Source organism: Ciconia boyciana, chromosome 7, assembly GCF_034638445.1.
Source record: "Ciconia boyciana chromosome 7, ASM3463844v1, whole genome shotgun sequence".
NCBI classification, from domain to species: Eukaryota; Metazoa; Chordata; class Aves; order Ciconiiformes; family Ciconiidae; genus Ciconia; species Ciconia boyciana.
The window spans coordinates 50,517,284-50,539,330 of NC_132940.1; the positions used below are offsets into that span (position 1 = coordinate 50,517,284).

Consider the following 22,047-nt stretch of genomic DNA (forward strand, 5'->3'; position numbering starts at 1 on the left):
TGTACTCTTTGCTGGGTGAAGAACTGGCTGGATGGCTGGGCCCAAAGAGTGGTGGTGAATGGAGTTTACTCCAGTTGACAGCCGGTCACAAGTGGTGTTCCCCAGGGCTCGGTGTTGGGGCCAGTTCTGTTTAATATCTTTATCAATGATCTGGACGAAGGGATCGAGTGCACCCTCAGTAAGTTTGCAGATGACACCAAGTTGTGTGGGAGTGTTGATCTGCTTGAGGGTAGGAAGGCTCTGCAGAGGGACCTGGACAGGCTGGATCGATGGGCTGGGGCCAGTTGTATGAGGTTCAACAAGGCCAAGTGCAAGGTCCTGCACTTGGGTGACAGCAACCCCATGCAACGCTACAGGCTTGGGGAAGAGTGGCTGGAAAGCTGCCCGGCAGAAAAGGACCTTGGGGTGTTGGTGGACAGCTGCCTGAATATGAGCCAGCAGTGTGCCCAGGTGGCCAAGAAAGCCAACAGCATCCTGGCTTGTATCAGGAATAGTGTGGCCAGCAGGACTAGGGAAGTGATCATGCCCCTGTACTTGGCACTGGTGAGGCCGCACCTCAAATACTGTGTTCAGTTTTGGGTCCCTCACTACAAGAAAGACATTGAGTTGCTGGAGCGTGTCCAGAGAAGGGCAGTGAAGCTGGTGAAGGGTCTAGAGCACAAGTCTGATGAGGAGCAGCTGAGGGAACTGGGGTTGTTTAGCCTGGAGAAAAGGAGGCTGAGGGGAGACGTTATCACTTTCTACAACTACCTGAAAGGAGGTTGTAGCGAGGTGGGGGTTGGTCTCTTCTCCCAAGTAACAAGTGATAGGACAAGAGGAAATGGCCTCAAGTTGTGCTAGGGGAGGTTTAGACTGGATATTGGGAATTTTTACTTCACTGAAAGGGTTGTCAAGCACTGGAACAGGCTGCCCAGGGAAGTGGTTGAGTCGCCATCCCTGGAAGTATTTAGAAGACGTTTGGATGAGGTGCTTAGGGACATGGTTTAGTGGTGGACTTGGTAGTGTTAGGTTTACGGTTGGACTCGATGATCTTAAGGGTCTTTTCCAACCTATATGATTCTGTGATTCTGTGACTTTGGTGTACCATAAGCCCCCAGCAGTTGGTTTCCCCTGCTTTCCATCCCTCTGCAGGACAGGGACAGCAGTGCTATGGTTAGAAGAGTGCTGACCAGTCAAATAGTTGCTGGCAAGCAAAAATCTTTAATTGCTGAATTCTGCTAATCTTCCCTCTTGGGATGTACTAATCTGGGTCTCTTTTCTCTACAAACGCAAGTTGACAAGAAACCTTGAGGAATACAATTAGGTTCGAAGCCACACCTCCTTTCTCAGAATTGCCTGAAATCAGTCAAAGGATTAAAACCTGTCTTGACAGGCAGTGTGGCTGTGTAAGCGCTGCCTTTGTAGGAAAACAGGCGAACCCTAGCCCCTCCACAGTTCTCCTTCCTGGACCACCCACTGCCAATCAAAACCTTGTTCCCTCTGTGATTTTTTTTTTTTTTAAATTATTCCCCCCCCCCATGCACAAATCTTTAAGTCTTTTCCAGGTCTGAAGCCAGGTGCAATAGCTCGCTGTTTTTCAAAATAAAAATAAAAAATCACTGTTCTCCCACAAAGTGCAGATTGAAGATATGATGACTCAGTACTATATGTGGTTGATGATAGTTTATATTTGGCTTGAGTTTTAGATGTCTTATGGCACCTAGGGAATGAAATGTGATCCTATGTTGTTTTGGTGAACTGACTTAAAATGTATCCTTTTAGCCTCATGAAGATCTATAAAGCTCAGTGTGTTTTATAAATTGGACATTATTTCTATTCAAACAGAATTAAAGCTCTAATATTTTAGTGAGCATTCAGAACAGTATTTTTGTCTTTTCTTGCTTTACTTTGATTTTTTTCTTACCATAGATCTGTAAATATTTTTTTTCTCTAAACAGGAAAGTTGTTTCTGGTAATGTGTTAGAATATATTTGTCTCCCCTAGTGCCTAAAATGAGTTCTTCCTTACCCTGTATTAGAAATATTACAACCTCTCCTCTGCAAAAAGCACATTCTGTAAGAAGTTAAAAACTGTAGGAAATCAAGCTAAGAAGCAGGTGCCAAATAACCGAACTGTACTTTTCTCAGTTATGAGTAATCTGCACTTCTCTTTCCTAATGCCTTGACTAAAAAGGCTTATTTAGTGTGTGTGCTTCAAACTGTAATATAGTGCTTCATTTCCCTCATAATTTCTGAAGCAGGGAGCTAAAATAATGTTTTTCTGGGCCTTAGCACATTGCTTGATCTTGCAAAGTCTATTTCATGCTCTGTTAGATCCTAATGGAGATTGTTGGTAATGAGACAACATTTATTTATATAAAAGTAAATTTACTGCCAACTGCCTAAAACTTACAAGCAATTGAAGTAACAGGTTATTTTAAGTTTTTAGTTCATTTTATCAGTATGTAAGAAAATATATGGAGGTCAAAATTTAAACTCCCTAAAAAAACCCCCAAAATACTATTTGTTTATATGTCATGGTATCCAGACATATTGTCTTTGCAAACTTTTAAATGAGGCTGTATATTAAAGTTTCTGTTGGAGATGCATTTATGTTTGGAGCTTATTATAATTAAAATAATTTGGCAATAAATGTTACACCCCATTCAGTAAAATCAGATCTTATGTGCATCTGTTAATGCAACCAACCTTAAAGCTCAACCATATGCAAAAAGATGGGGAACTTCTATAGATGCTCTTGACAGGCTTTTAGAATGACCTTGATATTAGCTGTGTTAATAGCATTTCTAATAGAGAATCTGCAGTAGGCTTTTTGCCTAGAGCCACATTGTAAATTATTGCTGCATTGCAGATTACAGTTTAATTGTTCAAGGGAAGTGGGGGAAAAATTACCATTCTAAATTCCCAAGTGGGATCTACAGTACATCAATGAAGGCCAAACTGAAAAGTCTAGTATGACAATATAGATGCTGTACAAACCAAAGAGAATCAAAAGATTTTTCGTCCCCCAAAGAGCTCATTGTGCTGTATGCACCACCGAGGCTTTAACTTACAGGATGTGTCCTTTTAGTATGCACATGGAGCTCTATTTTCTAGTGGTGGTGATGTGAATGCCCCATTTCTGATGTTTTGAGGATGTTTTGTTTAGAGGTTGCCAGTGTTTGGGTGGTGAGTGGTTTCTAAAATCAGATTTCTGATTTTATCAAGAAATCATCAAAATCACGTTCCTTTTGTGAACATGAAACACATTATAAACAACTAGACATTCAAAAATCTTTATATCAGCCCATGTATGCATTTACAGTAGGGGGAAAAAGAATATTGGGAAAGATCTATCTGTTTTTCACAAGGTTAGTAATTGGATTATGTATTGATTTTAAGTTCAATTCTGTATCTATAGAACAGAGCGATAATGTAATGAGTTCAAAGGTTTTATGAGTTCAAGTTTGAAATAGTGAAGTCATGGCTTCATTTTGTAGGTCATATCAAATCTGTGCCCGTAATTCTTTAGGTGATGGCACATTATGTGTGCACCAACTACTTTTAAAGGGCCAGAGACTCTTAAAAATGTCTATTAGCTCTGTTTTATTAAAACCTTCAGAGTGCTGGAGACACTGATGATTAAGACTGTAGTGGCCTCAGGCAAAAAGGAACATTGTACCTAACTTTCAGAAACCTCTCTGTTGTGGTTTAACCCCAGCTGGCAGCTAAGCCCCACCCAGCCGCTCGCTCACCCTCCCCCCTCCCGGTGGGATGGGGGAGAGAATCGGGAGAGCACAAGTAAGAAAACTCGTGGGTTGAGATAAGAACAGTTTAATAATTGAAATAAAATATAAATATAATAATAATAATAATTTGTAATGAAAAGGAAAACAATGAGGGAGAGAGAGAAACAAAACCCAAGAAAAAATCCCGAAGTGATGCAACCACTCACCACCCACCAACCGATGCCCAGCCAGTCCCTGAGCAGCGATCGCTGCCCCCCGGCCAGCTCCCCCCAGTTTCTATACTGAGCATGATGCCATATGGTATGGAATAGCCCTTTGGCCAGTCTGGGTCAGCTGTCCTGGCTGTGCCCCCTCCCAGCTTCTTGTGCACCTCCTCACTGGCAGAGTATGGGAACCTGAAAAGTCCTTGACCAGTGTAAGCACTGCTTAGCAACAACTAAAACATCCGTGGGTTATCACATTATTCTCATGTTAAATCCAAAACACAGCACTACACCAGCTACTAGGAAGAAAATTAACTCTATCCCAGCTGAAACCAGGACACTCTCCAAGTTATCTAAAATACTAACTTTTTCACTTTTTTTTTTTTAAAGATTCAGGATCACAGGGCTTTCCAAGGCTATGAAGCTGGCAGTCTTTACTGCACAGGAGGGTTTACTGAGAGATTTAAGTTTTACAGTCAAAGCATATTAGATGGTTTAAAATATGTATGCTACCTTTTCATGGGAATTTATACAAAGCACAAGCAATGTGGAAAATAATGTTTTTAAAAGGTTGCAAGAGAAAGTTTATAACAGTAAGATGATGGAGCGAAGAATGGCAAGCTTTGCCAACATTGTGGGAGATGGGATTTTAGGTTTTGCAGTGGTATGCTTTACCTTCTTTTCTTGTTCTTTTAAATGGTGTTAGGTTGAAGTTATACAATTTCGGTTGGTTGGTTTTTTTCCTGGAGAGAGCATTTGTTGCCTTTTTTCCTGGTTGGTTAGTTAAGATAGAGCATTTGAGAGAAATTGTGCTTTCATTTATACCAGTCTGAATCTGGAATAACTAATCTGGAATTTGGAATAACAAATTGTGTTCATATGCAGTTAGTCTAGAACTAGATGGACAGAAAAAGAGAACCTAGCTAGAGTATTCATTGATGAACAGGATGGAGATGAGACTTTAAAGAGGGAGATTTTAATTAATGTCCAAATATTTCTATTAATTTCAGGTTTATGGTTTAGGAAAAGATTTAAAATACAGGTTCAGGAAATAAGTTTAAGGGAAAAATTCTCTTTGATTTGCACATATACTGCTGGGGGAGATACCTCGTGCTCTTTCCTGCCTTTCTAGCAGTGAGAGGCCAACATAATAGACAAGAAAGTTTAAAGAGAGCAGCTGAGGCTGCAGGTTCAACTGTTCACTGCTGCACCCTCAGCTCTGTGTTCCTGCTATCGTCCTCACTTAGGTACTGGCAAACCTGCAGTTGTTTGGTTAGCCAGGTCATGCAGCTGAACTGAAAACTCCTGAGAAAAAACCATGCTTTTCAGCTCCTGGATTTCTGAATCGGCTCCATGAACCAGTTCACTTTGCAGTTGCATTCTAGTTCTCTCTCTATCACTGGGGAAAAAGATAGGAGGGGTTGGGTAGGACTAGGGCAGGACGCAGGTCCTGCACTCCTGGAGCCAGCCTGAGGGAGCACAGGTGGTTGGCTAGGAGTTATAATTAGGTCTCTTCTGGCCAGTTAGTTTAATGTTATCTGTCATTGAGGAGACGCTAGTCATTCCTGAAATAAGTAGCAGTGTGTGCCTCTGTGCCCAGAATGGCTGGCTGCCTGTCCTAGGATAGCAGGGTGGGTCTTGAAACAACATGTGGTTGGCACTCCGCCTTCTCCCCAGAATGGCTTCTTCCACTGAGGACAGGATTTTACGCTGCATCAGGAAAAGCACAATTAATGCTGCAAATCAGCTAAATAGTTCACTTTTTTGGACTGTAGGTTAATGCCAGAGCAGATTTATTTTGTGTTGTTTTGTGGTTTTCTTCTGAATTTATAAAAGGACCAGAACTATCTGTTCTCCAGGCACTTAAATCAACCAAATTAAAGCACAGAAAACTGGTGAATAAACACTATAATCACAGTAGAAAGAAAACAACTAGTAATCACAAAATACCTAATTCAGTAGCTCTGCAGAGCCAATGATTAATAATAATACCACTGCATCTGTGGCATGGTTGCCCTTCAGCACTTTTAAAACACGCTACCAAAAAGCGTCGCAGCACGTCCTAGGGGTCAGACAACTGTCTATTTCAAGTCAATAATGCAGGAGCATAATAAAGGTGCTAAAGTAGCTTTGTCTTATTTTTTTCAGAGTAGGGCCGGCCCTAGGGCATTAGCTGATTTCAGCTGCCACATTGCATTTGGGGGCCAGAGGCAGTCTCTCAGCTAGGCAGGTAGCAGATCTGACAGGGCTTAGGTCAAAAATTGGACCTTGGAAAACTGGAGGTTACTCCTACGTGCTATGAAACACCCATTGAATGTGTTCATGGTCACTTGCTCTACTTCAGACTTTACATAAATTCCCTCTGAGCTGCTGTCTTGTCCTATTTCATTTTTAAGATGCATATATGCCCTGTCTTGAGGCGTGTAGCAAGCTGACCAAACACTGACTGAAGAAGATAATGTGGACAGAAGTTAATAAGTAATATGAAGAAGAGATGTTACTGTGCTTACCAAAACCATGCATGACAGACTAAGCATATGGGATCATCATTAGAGGAAATACCACAGATACTATCTAAGAGGTATAGCAGTGCCACTGACGTCATGGAATCATTTAGGCTGTGTCATTTCCTGAGTTGAAACCCAGCCTAGCGTTATAGCAGCCAGGGCTCTCATCCATGCTTGTCATTTTTGGAACAATAAATGACATTTCAGATTTTGAGTTTGTTTTCAGTAGAGCCATCATCACCATGATAGCTAGCTCCAAATAGCAGCACAAACCTATCAATATCAGTAGAGACTCTACAGACACAATTTTGTACGCCTAAGGGTGAGTGCTTTCCCAGAGCTTAGTTGTGAGGCACTCCCCACTCCAATATCAGCCAATGCCCCAGTGTGAATCTAGGGTATTAAACTGACATTAAATTATTGAATTTCTAACTTCAGCTGGATAAATTACTCTTTACTTTCTGTGGAAGGTTGCTGTCTGTTATTAAATGATTCAACATCTGAAGCACTGCTTTGCAGAAGTACTGCTTTACAGTAACAGGCAAACTAGCTCCTGTACAATCTATAAAACTATTCTTAATTTTCCTGGATGAAAGGTATTAAAAAAAAAGTAAATTATTAATAATTTCTCAGCATGTATCTGTGGGTTTTTTTTTTTTATTTTAAGCAATTGGCTTAAATATTTAGAGTGTAAAATTAATAGGTCAGAACATACTGAAATGTTAGACTAACAGTTCCAGAAACAAAGAAGTTGCTGCATTGTTTAAAATGTTAAGTGCATATTTTATATCTGAAATAAGTGCTTTTCAAAGTAACAGCAGTTCATATTTTAATTGAAAGGGGAGAAAAAGAACTTTATATGAAAAGAGTATGTTCTAGGAACTTCAGTACTTTACTCCGACTGTTATATCTTTTACTAAAATATTGTGTAATTCAAGATTCTTTAAAAAATTATGCAATTTTTTAAATAGTTTAATAAGTTTAGGTTGATTTTTGAGCTCAGAAAAACACATCAGTGCTGAGAGGCAGACAGAATGACAGAGCTGTATTAGAATAGAGCTAGTGTGGTAAAATATTAATAAGAATGATTTTAATCCACTGTGCATTGCCAAGAACCGTTAGCTTGAGAGAAAGCTGTCACAAAGATGTGATGTAGTACAAGTGGTAGCTAGAACTGAGAATGCTAAACAAAATTATATGCAAAGCAGAACTGAAATGACAATTCTACAATGGTATCTATGTGTGTGAAACCCAAATTGAAGGTTATGGATGAAATTCAAAACAACAGATCTGGTACTGGTGTAATTATTATGCTGAGCTATTATTGTAAACTCTTCATTCAGCTGATCCTTCCAGGGTGCCACATATAATGAAGTTTAGATGCTCTTACTTAATTTAAAGCTGCATACTCATATAGGTCAATTCCTCTTGGCAATGCTGCCAAGTCTTGTTGAATCTTAAAAAGGAGCAGCAGACTTTAGGAAGCTGAGGTGTTAGATGTGAGTAACTTCAGTGGATCTTGATGGATTTAGAGGTTTTTTTGAAGTGTAGAAGGAAGGTAGAGGGATACCGTGTCCCATGATTCATGGGGTGTGAGCAGATGAGGTACGCATGACCCTCAGCTGTGTAGAGGAATTTGAATGTGTGTGCAGGCGAGGACAGCACCGGACTGAGATGCAGCCAGGTGAGACATCCCTCCATTGTTACTCGCATTCAGTGCTCCACTGTAATTCCCTAAGGTACCTAGCATGGACTTTGAAGCATTTGATAAACTGGGAATATTTTGGCCTTTTATGATTCTTGGACTGTTAAACCTTGACAAACACTGGGTTAAACTCTACTCCGTTCCATTCCACTGTCTCCACTACCACCTTACACATTTGTTTTATGATAATTCCTAGATTTGTCAACTGATTTTGAGGCCTTTCCACTTGGGAGACTGCGCTTCTCTCCAGATGCTCTGTAGCTTGCAGGGTTGGGCTGTGTTTTAAGGATATAATAAATTCCAATTTAGTACTCTTAGTACTGAAAAATTGCTATGGGCACATGGCAAAAATGCTGACTGTGTAAAACCCTTTGCAGGTTCTGATAAGCTTTTAAATTATTGACAAGTTAACTTTGTACCAGTTCACTTATGCTGAACAGGTATTATTTGTCTTTTGTAGCCAGAATAATGTTCCATAAAAGTGTAAGCCAGCCTGAATTTCAGAATTTCTGCTTTGGCTAACTTGAAAAATGCAACCATATGAATCCAGCTTCAGATCCATGCACTTCTGCATAATGACAATGACTACGAGAAAACACTTCCAGCACTGTGTATGTCAAGGTCTGTAAGCAACGCTGCAAACAACGGATACATTGGAAGCTGAAATTGCTATCTCATAATCTCATGACAATAATTTTGACATAAAATTATGATTTAATATGATAAGTAATTATCGTTTGCCCTTCAAGTAACATGGGAAATGACAGAACTAAATTTAAAGTGTTTTGAAGCAGAAACACCAAAATAGTGATGGAGGGAAAAAAAGGTGTTTAGGAATGGTTGGAAAAGCAGTTTGCAAAGGGTCACCAGTACATTTTGGTTTAAAAGTAACTTGCCTTTTCTGAGTACAAGGAGGAAGGCAGGCAGTATGAATGCAGGTTATGTCACTGGTTTGATATGGTCACAGACACCTACGTCAGTGCAACCTGTGCTGGGGCAACCTGCACTGTGCTGCAGGAGAGGCCTGAGCTGGCACTTCTGAGGAGAGCACTGCTGTGAACGCCAGCATATTGTGTAATTACTCTCACAGATCCTGCAAGAATGTTTTAAGGTGATCGAATCCCAAATGTGGAGTTGTGACTACTGTTTAAGTAAGATCTCAGTTTACCTTTGAAAATTGTATGGCTGCAGCTGGCTGAGAATTGGCTCACTTTGAGTGTCCATGTGTTTTTAAATGACAGGAAAATAATGTGGACTGTTCATTTTTAGGCCACTGTGAAATACCGATGCTTACGGCAGAGAGTAATTTCTAGAGGCATTGTATTTTCCTTCAGTACTAACATACTTATCCTGTAAAACTTACACCTTGAAGAATTGGTCCTGTTGTAGTTGCCCTTGTCACTTTTTCTTCCCTGGTATAATTTAGCTATGTAGCCTAGCTGCAGCAGTAGGGCTTCTACTTTTCTTCTATTTCAAGGAGAATTGTGAATGTCCTCCAAAATGTGACTGAGTGGGACTCCCATGCAGATAAGATAAGAGACCTGGTTACATCCATGTTGTTTGGAGGAAGTAGTCTTAGCAAATAAAATAAGTCTTTGTAAAGTGAGATCTTGTAAAACAAGACACAGCAAGTTGTTAGACCTCATGTTTGGCTACAGTAATGTAAGAGAACTCTACAGGGCAAGGAAGTTCAGATATTGCTGCCTTTGGCTTCTCCTAATTGCTTAAATTCCCTTATGTTCATCAGAATTCACTAGTAGTGAGAGGTTGCCGGTTTTGATAGAAATAACCAGAAACCTGAAGTGAAGCCTGAGAAGACTAACATGGAGGAGTTGTAATGACTAATGAAATCAGAATGAAGGCTGAATGACATTGATGCCTATATGATAAAAACTACTGGGTTGAAATCTGAGCTCTACTGTACCCCAGGAAATTGCAGTTATATTTAGGAGCAATAAAAAAAAAAAAAGGCAAAAAAAAGCCTGAAACTTGCCTGTCAAGTTGCATTTCTCTTACTTATGTTTACTCTTTCACTGTTGTCTCTTCAGTTTTCCCTTTCCTATGTGTTTCTTTCTTAGCCATGACAAGATAGGCAATATTGTTACGTTGACGCATTAGGATAGAATAAGAAATTTAGAAAAGTATTATGTGAAAATGGTTATCAGCACAACTTTTATGGTGTTCTTCTAGACTTTTAGTTAAAATATTAGGTACCGGAAGCTCCTTTCTAGCTCTTACCTCATAATTTAATCTACCAGTTTACCCTCTGGGCTGCAGCACCAGTATTTTGTAGCTGTTCCCTTTCTCATTTCCTATGACTTCTCTTTCACACTTGGACTCTTTCATGAAAGAAAAATCAGCAGAGCTCTTCTGCCCATAAGAGGTTGTCCCGGGTTGTCCTGCACGTGTCTGTTACTTCTAAAAGTTACTTCTTCATGCCACTGCCTGCTCATGTGCCCAGCTTAGTTTTAGGAAAAGACATCTATTCACAGTGGCATTCAAGCACATATTTCTGTACTTTACTGAGTCAGAGTTTCAGTGATCTGTTTTTCAAATTATACTAAATTATATAAATTAGTCACACATGACTTCGGAGCATAAGTCACCCTTTTGAGATGTTAGCCTTGTAAAATAAACAAGACTAAACCCCAGAGGGAAGAAAACCCACATTCCTTTTCTACATTTTAGGCACAGGATTCTACTGGAGCCAAGCCTTCCTCTTCCAATAAAAATCCCTGCGGTGAGTTCAATTATATATATATATTTTGTGTTTTTCTCTAATATGATCTTGGTGATTTGGAGAACTTGGAATTCACAGGCCTCATCTCATTGGAAAACTTTTATAGATATTACTTACTTGTGGTGGAATGGCACAGGCCTGCAGGCCAAGGAGACCTGAACACATCTTTTTCACCTCTTGTAGGTGAAAGAAATGTACTTTCACATCAGCCTTTTTCTCTAGGATGGAAGTGGATCTGAAATCAAAATGACACTCTTGGAGATTTCTTTCCTTGAAACAGGCCCTTGAGGCTATCTTTGCTTGTCTGAGTAATGAAACATGAGTTGCACCGGAGTCTTAAGCACAACCCTAAGTGTTTCACTGAAGAGGTTTGGGATTAATCACATGCTTAGAATCAAACAGGTGTTTACTTGCTTTGCAGTGTTGCCAATCAAGGATCACCCCATCCCAACACTTGTCTTTTATGCTAAAACATGACTGCAATACAGTTCTACTTCTCTGACTCTGACTTTTCGCAGTTAGCCAAAACGAATGCTTTAAAATCCTTATCAACATAATTAATCTCATTCTCATATAATGCAGGCTTTTATTAGAAAACTGTAGTCATATGTCTTTTCTTACTCAAGGCTGATGATTCTGCAAGTATAGACAAGATGAATGTGCGTCATTCTCTCTGGGATTCTGCGCATTCCTTATTTCTCACAGCTCCTTCACTTTTAGGATGGACATTCATTTAATCAGAGCAGTCCTGCCAGTCATACTTAGTCATTCTTGGAGACATAACCTTGGCTAGTAGTTAATTATGCTCTGAATTTGTTAATGAATTCAGGTTCAGGACATCTTAATATATATTCCTCTCTTATATCACGTACTGTACCTATACGCTAGTCAAACATAAATTATTATCTTTAGTAGGCTGATATTCATGACATGCTTGAAAAGATGGCTGAATTATTTGAAGCTGTGATCCTGTAAGGTTAGGATCCCTATCAGCTCCTGGACTAATGGCAAATTATATCTGCTGGAACTGCTCAGCAGCTTATAACATTGATGCTTTCTGTGCTTTTTTTATCATCAAATCCCTACATATTGCATAAGGTAAATATTCTTCTCCTCATTTTTCAGAAGAGCAAACTGAAGAACAGCAGCGATGTCGTTTGCAACAGAGCACAGGGACTGAAGTAGCACCTTTCTGGCTGTCTCAAGCCAGCAAGTCACAATTCAGTCCTTGTTCCCCCTTATTTGCTGGAGAAATTTACTGTGCTAACTGGCGGATTGGTGCAGAAGAAGCAGCGCTAAAACTGTCCTTGTTTTCTGCCCACCATCTAGTCAGGGAGCAAGCAGTCTGGCAGGAGCTGCTTTGCTTCTAACTGCGAGCAGACTGCAGCATTCACAGGAGAGTTAGTCTTTTATTCTGTGGGAGTTTATCTCAGTTTCCAACCTATGAATATAAACATTAGTCGGGAAAATGAAAGATTTTCTTATTGATAAGGCATGAAATTAAATTGTCCTTTGATCTTTGCTGGAAACGATCATATACATAGGTTTCTCTGTTCAGGGAAAATGGAGGATTAGTTGCATTAAACATGTAGAAAATAGAACAAAAGCCATGACCATTTTCCTAGGGAACAATGGTGTCACATTATGCTTTATCAGTATAATTTATCTATGCATTGTGTAGAAAATAAATCCTTTTAAAGGCTATTGTGAGGAATAATTAAATAGATGACAAGTGCCACTATTAAAAGTAATCAGCAGTGTTTTTTGTCAGTTGTGGCCAGATCCAAAACCTGTTGAAGTCAGTGAAATGCCTTACACTGATTTAAGCTGGCTTTCATATTGCTCCATATAATCATGAGTATGCTGCATGACGACTGTTGTATTGTTTTTCTCTACCATGTCATAGAGTAGGTGAAATATTCAGAAGTTAGAGCAAGAATCAAAGACGCTTATAAGCCAAGTCTCACTATCAGTCATGACTTAAAGCCAGATTTTGAATGCATTTAGATGCCTAAAGATCAGCAAAAGAACCTACTGGGCTTTTCAAAATCATGCAAGTGCTTTCCTGTATGATCAAAAGGACTGCAGGTCTGTGCATTGAAAGCTGGCTGTACACTCAAAATCTGGCTCCTAGATAAGTGCCTAGTTGATTTTAAAAGGGATATTTAGTCATTAAGTCACTGAGGTGCCTTCATAAGTGCTACCCAGAAAAACAACTTCTCCTTCTAGAATATCTTTTTTTTACCAGTAACTGCAATATGCAATTACCAGTAACTGCAATATGCAAACTTCAATTTTGCAATGCAAACTAGGACCCCTGTCTCAGCTGAGAGTGGTCAGCAATGATTCTGGAATATATGGCTATAAAGCAATATGACTTATAAATCATCCAAAACAAATCGTTTGCTCTGTTTTGTTAAATAAAATTATTATGCTGAATTAATTTTGTTTTAAGAAAAAGATAAACAAAATATTTTAAAAGGTCTGGAATAAGACTGCAAAAACATACTAACAAGAAAGATGTTAGTGTCATGATATAATAGAAAACTTGCTAGCTGATACATGAAGCAGAATAAATTGTTTTTCTTCACAATAGTTTTGACTCATGATACTGATGGTAATGGAAACATATCTACAAAGTCAACTTAGAAGTTATATAAATCCAAATTTTAACTTGTCTTGGAAAATGTCCTGGGAAAAATCTGTATCAATGTTAAGAAGCAAGCAAAAAAGATAATGTTGCTTGTACATCTGCGGTGGCATTTGAAGGTTTCTAGAAGTGCTTCGTTGGCTGAGTGCTGAAAATTTGGAATCTGTGAAGCCCGAGTGTGTAATACAATGCTACCATTTGTGGAAACTCTGTTTGTGTGTTATCAGATATTCCCAAAAGGCTCCTGGGTATAAAGTTTAAAGTTAAATAGTAAGTCAATGTAAAAGCAATTTAGTCTTTAAAACTCTGGAATGAGGAATAAAAGCTGTCAAATGGCCAAGATAAATGCAGCTCCCTTTTGGTAGTTGTTTTCAGGCATATTCTAGGATTTTGTATACTGTCTTCAACCCATAATTTATGAGATGCAGTTTAATTGTCTTTATCTTCCATTGTGGACCTATGCAACTAAAAGATCTTTGCTTCCAGGCAGTGTGTAGAATTTACTACAGTCAAATTAATGACTCGGGCAACATTAAAGACTCTATAGCATTAAAATGCTTTGTATATCAAGAACACTCTATTATTAGTCAGAACAGTTTGTATTTAAGCTTTTGGAAATTACTTTATTCTCAGGAGAAACCGTTTTACAATGGAAGCCTGAGTTTTCAGTAACCAGGCATACCTGTGTGTACCTAGTAAACCTAGCATAATTAATGCAATGTAGTTTACAAAGATGATACACACATACAATGTCAGGCATATGGTGAAGGTGTTATATACACTCATTTTAGTTGTATTCAGGCATATGTGAAAGTACAGTCATTCACCGCAAAACCTGATCAATGAATCAGAGGCTCTCTTGACACCATCTCAAATGTATAATCTTAAAAATAAGCAAGCACTAGGAACAGCACTGCAACCTCCAGCTACCCACAAATGGCAGCGTGTCTACTTAAAAGGCTAGTTAAAAGGGTTGAATTCTGTACAGAGTCTTGATGTTACCTGTTAGCATTCATCGGCAATAACTGTGGATAAACACAGCATAGTTACTGGGAAAGTGAATACAAATCAGCTCTGCTAGTGAAGACTAGTCATTAGACCTCAGAGGTAAGGAACAGAACTACTTTTATGCTGATTTCTCTTTTATCTTTTTTCTTTCCTTTGAGGAAGGAAAAATGAGAGAAGACCACATTCAGTAAACGTGGAACTAAATTTGCAGTGACTGTTAGCTGTAAAAATGCAACCAGCTCTAGTCCCGTGCTGTCAAATGTGTATAGTATGTTTTACTGTTGTCAGTGTAAACAACTACCTGGTCAAGTTCATTAGAAATAGGTTTAAAGCCTCACATAAACCTTCTGTTTCTCACATGCAGAATCTGAAATGAATCTTAAAGGATCCTGCTGAAATCTTGATCATTCATTTCTTAGCAGCTGAACAGCTGTTGTCTGATGGCTGCTGGAAGCTCTGTGATGAATGCTAAATGGCTTGGATTAAGAAATGGCTAAAAAAATCACAAGGTATAAGGAAAAATAAACAGACAAGTCTTTATTAGCACAAAGCGAAACAGTGCAGATTGCCCAGAGATAGCTGTGGAGGTTGCCAGAGCCCCATATACCTACCAGTGACCTCTGTGGGCTTTTCCACTTGAAGGATGGCAAAGTGGTTAAAGTTACCCATAGTCTGAGAGCTTTTTGGCTGGGAAAATCCAAGGGTTTTACTCCCACAGAATCTGAGCATCAAATCTGTAATTTAAATCTGTAATTTAATCTGAGATGTATCTGATTTTCATCCATAATCAAGCAACAGAAATGCAAGTGCCTTTTGTCTTTTCTGTATCCATTATCCATAAGGAAACTGAGAAGGGCCAATCTTATGGAAGATTATCTTGCAAACTGTGGAGGTGGACTTGTATTTAAAGCATGGTAATCTCCCTGGTCTCTTATTCAGCCCAGGCCAGAAGATCCAGCTCCTCTGATGCACCACTTTCCTACCTAGGGCGCAAGAACAAACATAATATTTACGTTTAGCAGTGTCTGGCAGTATTGATGCTTGTGGCTGCACTGCAGTTATCTTTAGACTTCGTAGCAGAAATGACCTACCTAATATCCCAGACATCCTTTCCTTAAGGGTAGGGTAGACCTGAATGTCTCTGAAGTAAAATAATCACATGTATTATCTAATTCTGCAGGCAGCTGAAGGGAATAAATTTGTACCTCCCAAAATGTTCTCCTCTACATAGACTGAACTATGTTGACAGAAACCACTAAAAGGTACAACGTGGTGCAGTTATTGCTCAGCTGTGTGAAGTAACATCACAAAATGCTTTAGAACAGCAAGTGAAATACCTAGTTAAAATTTTAGAGGAAATGCTTACTTCAAATGTAACATACTTAAGAGACTTAGCTAAACTTTGATTTTTCATTGTAAAAAATGCTATAAAATCTTTAATAACTTCAAAGGTTGAGGGCTTCAGTTTTACAGTAGCAAAATGCTGACTGAGCCTTTTCTCAGGACGAGTTCAAAAGCAAGAGCACAACTTGCTTTGATCAGAGACATCTTCTTAATTATATTATGGTTCTAGTGAAGTCTGCATTGCCTTGATAACTGCAACTGGCAAATTTTACCCTTCCATTCCTCCATCATACTATACAAAATAATCACTTTCCACATATAACTCATGAGTTAATAAATTATCTCCTACATTGCATGGCCTTGCCTCTGATCTCTGATTAGAAGATCAAGGTTTTCAATATACTGGTGGAAAGCCTTCCATTCCTACACATTCTGACAGAAAACAGGAAAGGAAAACAGCTCTTCCTAGGTGTTGTGTACTTGGGTCAACCACTTCAAGTTTCTGAAACCTGTAAATTATAGAACATATTTTTGTTTCATTTAATAACTAATAACTATGCTCAAGTCTAGCAGGTCATGGCCATATTCACCAACAGACAATTAATTACTTCTGCATGAGAAGGGAGAAACTGAAGCCTGCTGAGAACAAGAGAACAAAAGACTGCTATTATGCAATTTAATGCCCCTTACTGGGACTAAATATCTGCCAAGGAGCTGCCTGCTTTTATAATCCTTACAAAAACCACAAAATGCTACACCTTTTATGATTGTGGGTTAGGCAAAAGGAGATGCTGCTGAACTATTGATCTCTTCCTTATTACAGGTCTTCTGCAGGTGAGACTGAACACAATGAAAGGCTTTAGACAAATTGGATTGGGCCCAAATCCTGCCAACTGTGCCAGAGGAGAAAGGATGCAAAGCATCGCAGATCCTTATGTAAATAACAAAGGTCCAATAATTTGCATGTATTAGCACATGTGTGTGTCTTGGTTGTCATCTGTTCAGATGACAATTGCCTGAACTGTCCACATGGGAGCTTGTCACTACCTTCCCTGCCCTGTTACTGTGTTTCTACCTACCCTGTCTCCAGTCCGTTTCCCCCTTGTTTTCATTCCTTCCCTTCTAAATTCTATTCTATTTTTCTATTTCCTTCAGTCTTTTGTTACTATACTTTTTTCCCTTCTCCCTGTCTCTATCAAGTCTTTCTAATATGCTGTCTTTCCCAATTCTTCCCAGGTCTTTTCTTCTGAATTACACAGCTCTCTCTTTTCTTCAGTACCAAAGCTACAGAAAACATAGGAGGAATAGTTTCTCTTTTCTTGTTTCTCAAGCATGGTGTTAAATTGCTCATGACAATTGTGCAATTACAGAAAAAATGTTTCTGTAGTCCAGGCTAGAAATTGCATATTCAAAGCATTTTGTTGTCAGGCTGTACCAAAAGCCTCAGCAGTTCACGTGGGAACTGAAATTTTGGAGGCTTACATCTTAACCAAATCTGGGAGGATTTTCACACCATGACATCACAGTGATACTTTCCCTCTGCCAAATTTCAATTTCTTACTCTCTAGCCTGAAGGTGTTAAAAATTTTAAATGAAAATTTTCTCTCTTTTTTTTTTTTTGAATGGTAAATCATTATTCACTTGCATCTTTCTTGAAATTGGCTCATCTGTTTAAGCTGATACTTTCCAAAATCTTTCAGCCTGAGGCAAGCACCCAGCAGCACAGGAAAATCCTAGAAATGGTCAACACTGACAAAGTTATAAACAACTAAAAATAGGTCTTATTGGGGAAGGCTTTGAATATGCTAACTGTAAGAGGTACTGTCAGCTCCATGTGTATGAGACAGAACAGAGAGCCTTGCTTTAGAGGTACCTTGGCAAAGACCTGCTTATCTCCTGAGGCAGTTCACATGCACACTGTTTCTGGGCACATTTCCAGACATAGAGTGGAGTGAATGCTACTCCACAAGCCAGGACAGGATTGAAAAAACTTTGTCTGTAGCCCCTGTGCTCTCAGAGCAATAAGGGAAAATGGTAGGGCGAGACTGTGGTTTATATCCTCTTTACAGATCCCAGAGATTACTGTCTCCAGCTGCTCATCGCCACCTCTTTTGGAGTTCATAATCTCTGTTGATTTGCCAATGGCAGATACCAGTGGTGGGTTAGATCAGTCGGCTCACTGATATATCAAATATGAAGAAAAAAAAAATCAAAAAGCTGGAAAAAGTTAGTTTGTTAGAATCATAGAATAGTTTGGGTTGGAAGGGACCTTTAAAGGTCCTCTAGTCTAACTCTCCCTGCAATGAGCAGGGACGTCTTCAACTAGATCAGGTTGCTCAGAGCCCCATCCAACCTGACCTTGAATATTTCCAGGGATGGGGCATCTACCACCTCTCTGGGCAATATCTTCCAGGGTTTCGCCACCCTCATCATAAAAAATGTCTTCCTTATACCTAGTCTAAATCTACCCTCTTTTAGTTTGAAACCATTACCCCTTGTCCTGTTGCAACAGGCCCTCCTAAAAAGTCTGTCCCCATCTTTCTTATAAGTCCCCTTTAAGTATTGGAAGGCAGCAATAAGGTCTCCCTGGAGCCTTCTCTTCTCCAGGCTGAACAACCCCAACTCCCTCAGCCTTTCTTCATAGGAGAGGTATTCCATCCCTCCAATCATTTTTGTGGCCCTCCTCTGGACCCACTCCAACAGCTCCATGTCCTTCTTGTGCTGAGGGCTCCAGAGCTGGACTCAGTACTCCAGGTGAGGTCTCACCAGAGCAGAGTAGAGGGGCAGAATCACCTCCCTCGACCTGCTGGCCACGCTTCTTTTGATGCAGCCCAGGATACGGTTGGCTTTCTGAGCTGTGAGTGCACATTATCAGCTCATGTCCAGCTTTTCGTCCACCAGTACCCCCAAGTCCTTCTCCACAGAGCTGCTCTCAATCCCTTCTTCCCCCAGCCTGTATTGATACTGGGGGTTGCCCTGACCCAGGTGTAGGACCTTGCACTTGGCCTTGTTAAACCTCATGAAGTTCATCTGGGCCCACTTCCTGAGCTTGTCCAGGTCCCTCTGGATGACATCCTGTCCCTCAGGTGTATCAACTGCACCACTCAGCTTGGTGTCATCTGCAAACTTGCTTGTTGTTTGGTTTTTTTTCCGGAAGGACACTAGCATAGTTACTATACTCTGGTGTAAAGGCCAATTTACTACTAGTTTACCTATAGAATTTATGCTCACAGGAATGTTAATGTTACTCAGTTCATCTTCAAGTGCTGGTAGATGAAGCACTACGGTGTTCTTAAACTCAGCTCTCCAGCACCAAATCAATATGAGCCAATGGTTTTCTGATTAGCCCTATATTGATTTACCTTAATCTAAGTGTAATGTTTCTCCGTAGTAACAGTAATCCTTCAGGAATGCTATGGCTTCCTTGATGATAGATGACAGAAAAATCTTCATTACCTTTTTTTTGTGGTTTTTTTTGTGGCATGGCTACAGTTCACAAGTAGTGTATGAGCTGTTTCTCTGTGAAGAACATAAACCCTTTTTGCCTTACTGCTTTACTTTGAACTTAGTGGCATCATCTTTAAGAAGATTAGTTAATTAACTTTTAAAACTTTTTATGTAGATCTGTAATTTTTACTTTTGTGGCATGAACAGTTTTCAGTTTTTTAATATTAATGATCTGAATAAAAGTAGTTTCTAGAAAGAGATGAGTATGGTATGTCATTATGGACAGAGGAAGACTGCATAAGAGTATATTTTTGCCTTCTAGAAGTAGGTCTCTTGAGAAAAAAATCTCTCAAGCCTAACTGAAACCTAGTTATGCTATGTCTGTAAAGAAGGTGTCAATGACTCAATAAGAATTTTTATTTTGTCTTGGAGTTTTATCAGGTGTGCTCTGCTTATGTATAAAAGACCTTCCCTGATCCCTGTTAGCCCTGTAAGCACCACCTAACATCTGAAAGCCAAAGTGGATACTTTCATTTTCAACCCTATTTCTGTTAGTAAGAGCACCACAGGCTAAATTATGCCATCATTTAAATTATTTGCCTCCATTTATTTCTTTCTTAAGAGACATCTTTGGCTAAACTTGTCCAAATCTATTAGTTTTCATCAGGATTCGCACAAGTGTAACCAAGGACAGTCTGGCCTGCAGCAGTTTATACTACTGCAGGTGACAGCACATGGAGACATGCATAATCAACACATGACCTGAACACCTCTGTCTTTTACCTTTCTTTATTGAACAGAAGTTCATTTTCAGTATCACAAAATTATATCCTTGTCACTGCTTCAATACAATTGAATTGGTTAATACAAATGGAATAAGTATTCAGTCACTGTAACCAGAAAGATTCTCTTCCCCTTCTAGATCAATTCTCTGCCAGTAGAAGATTGCTATATACTGACTTTGGTGTTTTGGCTAGTCCAGTTTTAAATTCTCCAAGCAACAAGGCATCCATTGTTGCTATTTAAAAACTATTTCATTTTAATAGCTTCTACTAGGGGGAATTTGCAGCTTCCCTATATTTTAACTTTACATTAGCTAAACCTGTGCATGTCTCAGGGAGTAACGAACTAAAGAAACCATTCTCTGTTCTCAGCTCAAATTACTGTTAAAGCACAGCAGTTTGGTGTCCCTGGACAGGACCTGGACCTGTTACAGCAATCAAACTTCTTTAAGAGGTATGGAACACCTACAAACTGTATTTGGCTATGTTTTATTCTCTTTAATCCCATTTAGTGTATTCACTTAAAATACATCTTGCTGAGAAAATGACTTTTGATCCAAGACTGGCTTCGCAACTTTTGGGACCGTCTAATCAGGCAGCTTGAGGCATGTTTTGAGTTAAACCCAAGTGATGAAATTATGCTATGGGTGCCTGCATACCTAGGAAATAATGACTATTTCAAATACAGTTACCATTCAGTGGCTGCTTTATGCCCTGCAGATTTTGATGGGAGAAGAAGGTGCAAATTTGTGCTCGCAGAATCAGCTGTGCTAGAGGAGGGGTTAACACCTTTGTGACTGTGGCAGCTGTGTAGCTGATTTCTGTGAGAGGTTTTTTTGGGGAGAGGAGGTTTAAATACTGCCTGCCTACTTAAGAAGCTCTTCTAACAGTGGCTGCCTGGAGGGAGGGAGGGAATTTCTGTCTTGCTCTAGCTCTACTTCTCTTTAGTTGTTTAAGAATAATAAATTAGATAAATCAGAATATAGAGTTGCAGGTAAGACTAAGAATGATTTTGCCTTTTGCTGTTGTGAGAGGTGATGCGTATGTGTACGTATTTAATGTTTTGGGGTGAAATCCCTGGAGGTATTACCAGCTGGTAGAGACCACTGGCAGCATGTTGGCCTGGGCCTCCCCAGCTCCCCTGGGGTTCACCAGTTGGTGTCTGCCTGGGCCCCTCTCCCACTCATCTGAGGTTCACCCGAGGGGTAGGCAAGTATGTTTGTCACTGTCTCCTCTCCTTGGTTTTATGTAGCTGAGCAGTCCTGACAGCAGCTTAGAGATGTTGCCTAAACCTTGGCAGAGACAGCTAATGGGGTTACCCAAGGGACTAACTGGTTTTGTCTGGGCTGTGTGCTTCTTTTAGCTTTTGCTGGCCTTGGAACAGGGAAGTGTTGTGAGTGTGTTCTGCTGCTGCAGCTTTCTTGGTCTGCCTACAGTGAGGGTGAGCTAGAGCTTAACCCTAGAGTTGAGGTGAATCTTATTACTAAGGTCTACATTAATCTCTCTGACAAGTGTGCTGTATACCTCAGTGCATTTCTACTGGATCCAAATGAATTATTTTTCCTATGGACAGTAATCTGCTTTAAATATAGCAAGCACCTACACAGCACATGAAGAGACAAGCAGGAACTTATGCCAGCATGCTTCAGCTATATATTAGTGGGATAGTTCTTACAAAAAAGCTAGCTTAGCAAATAGGAACGAAATGATGTTTTGTCAATCCTGTACTGGATCTGTCTACCCTTATTATACATATAAGGTTGCGTAGGTAATAAATCAGGAATAAGTAAATTGTATGATGGCAGAAAGCCAGTCAATCATTTCTAATCATCACATTATGCTTGACAATATCTTTAGAAAATGCTTCTGTTACAGTGGGGATGAAGGGAAACTTCCTAGCACAGTATTTACCAGCTGCTGTGCTTTTAGAGGTC

At 39.6% G+C, this 22,047-nt stretch overlaps 1 long non-coding RNA gene across 1 annotated transcript; it reads left to right on the forward strand.

The window, feature by feature from the left end:
- Positions 1–10,798: 10,798 nt before the first annotated feature.
- Positions 10,799–20,568, forward strand: LOC140654946 (uncharacterized). Its single transcript, XR_012043582.1, has 3 exons — positions 10,799–10,882; positions 16,708–16,820; positions 20,486–20,568. It is a non-coding gene; the product is annotated as an uncharacterized lncRNA (long non-coding RNA).
- Positions 20,569–22,047: the final 1,479 nt, after the last annotated feature.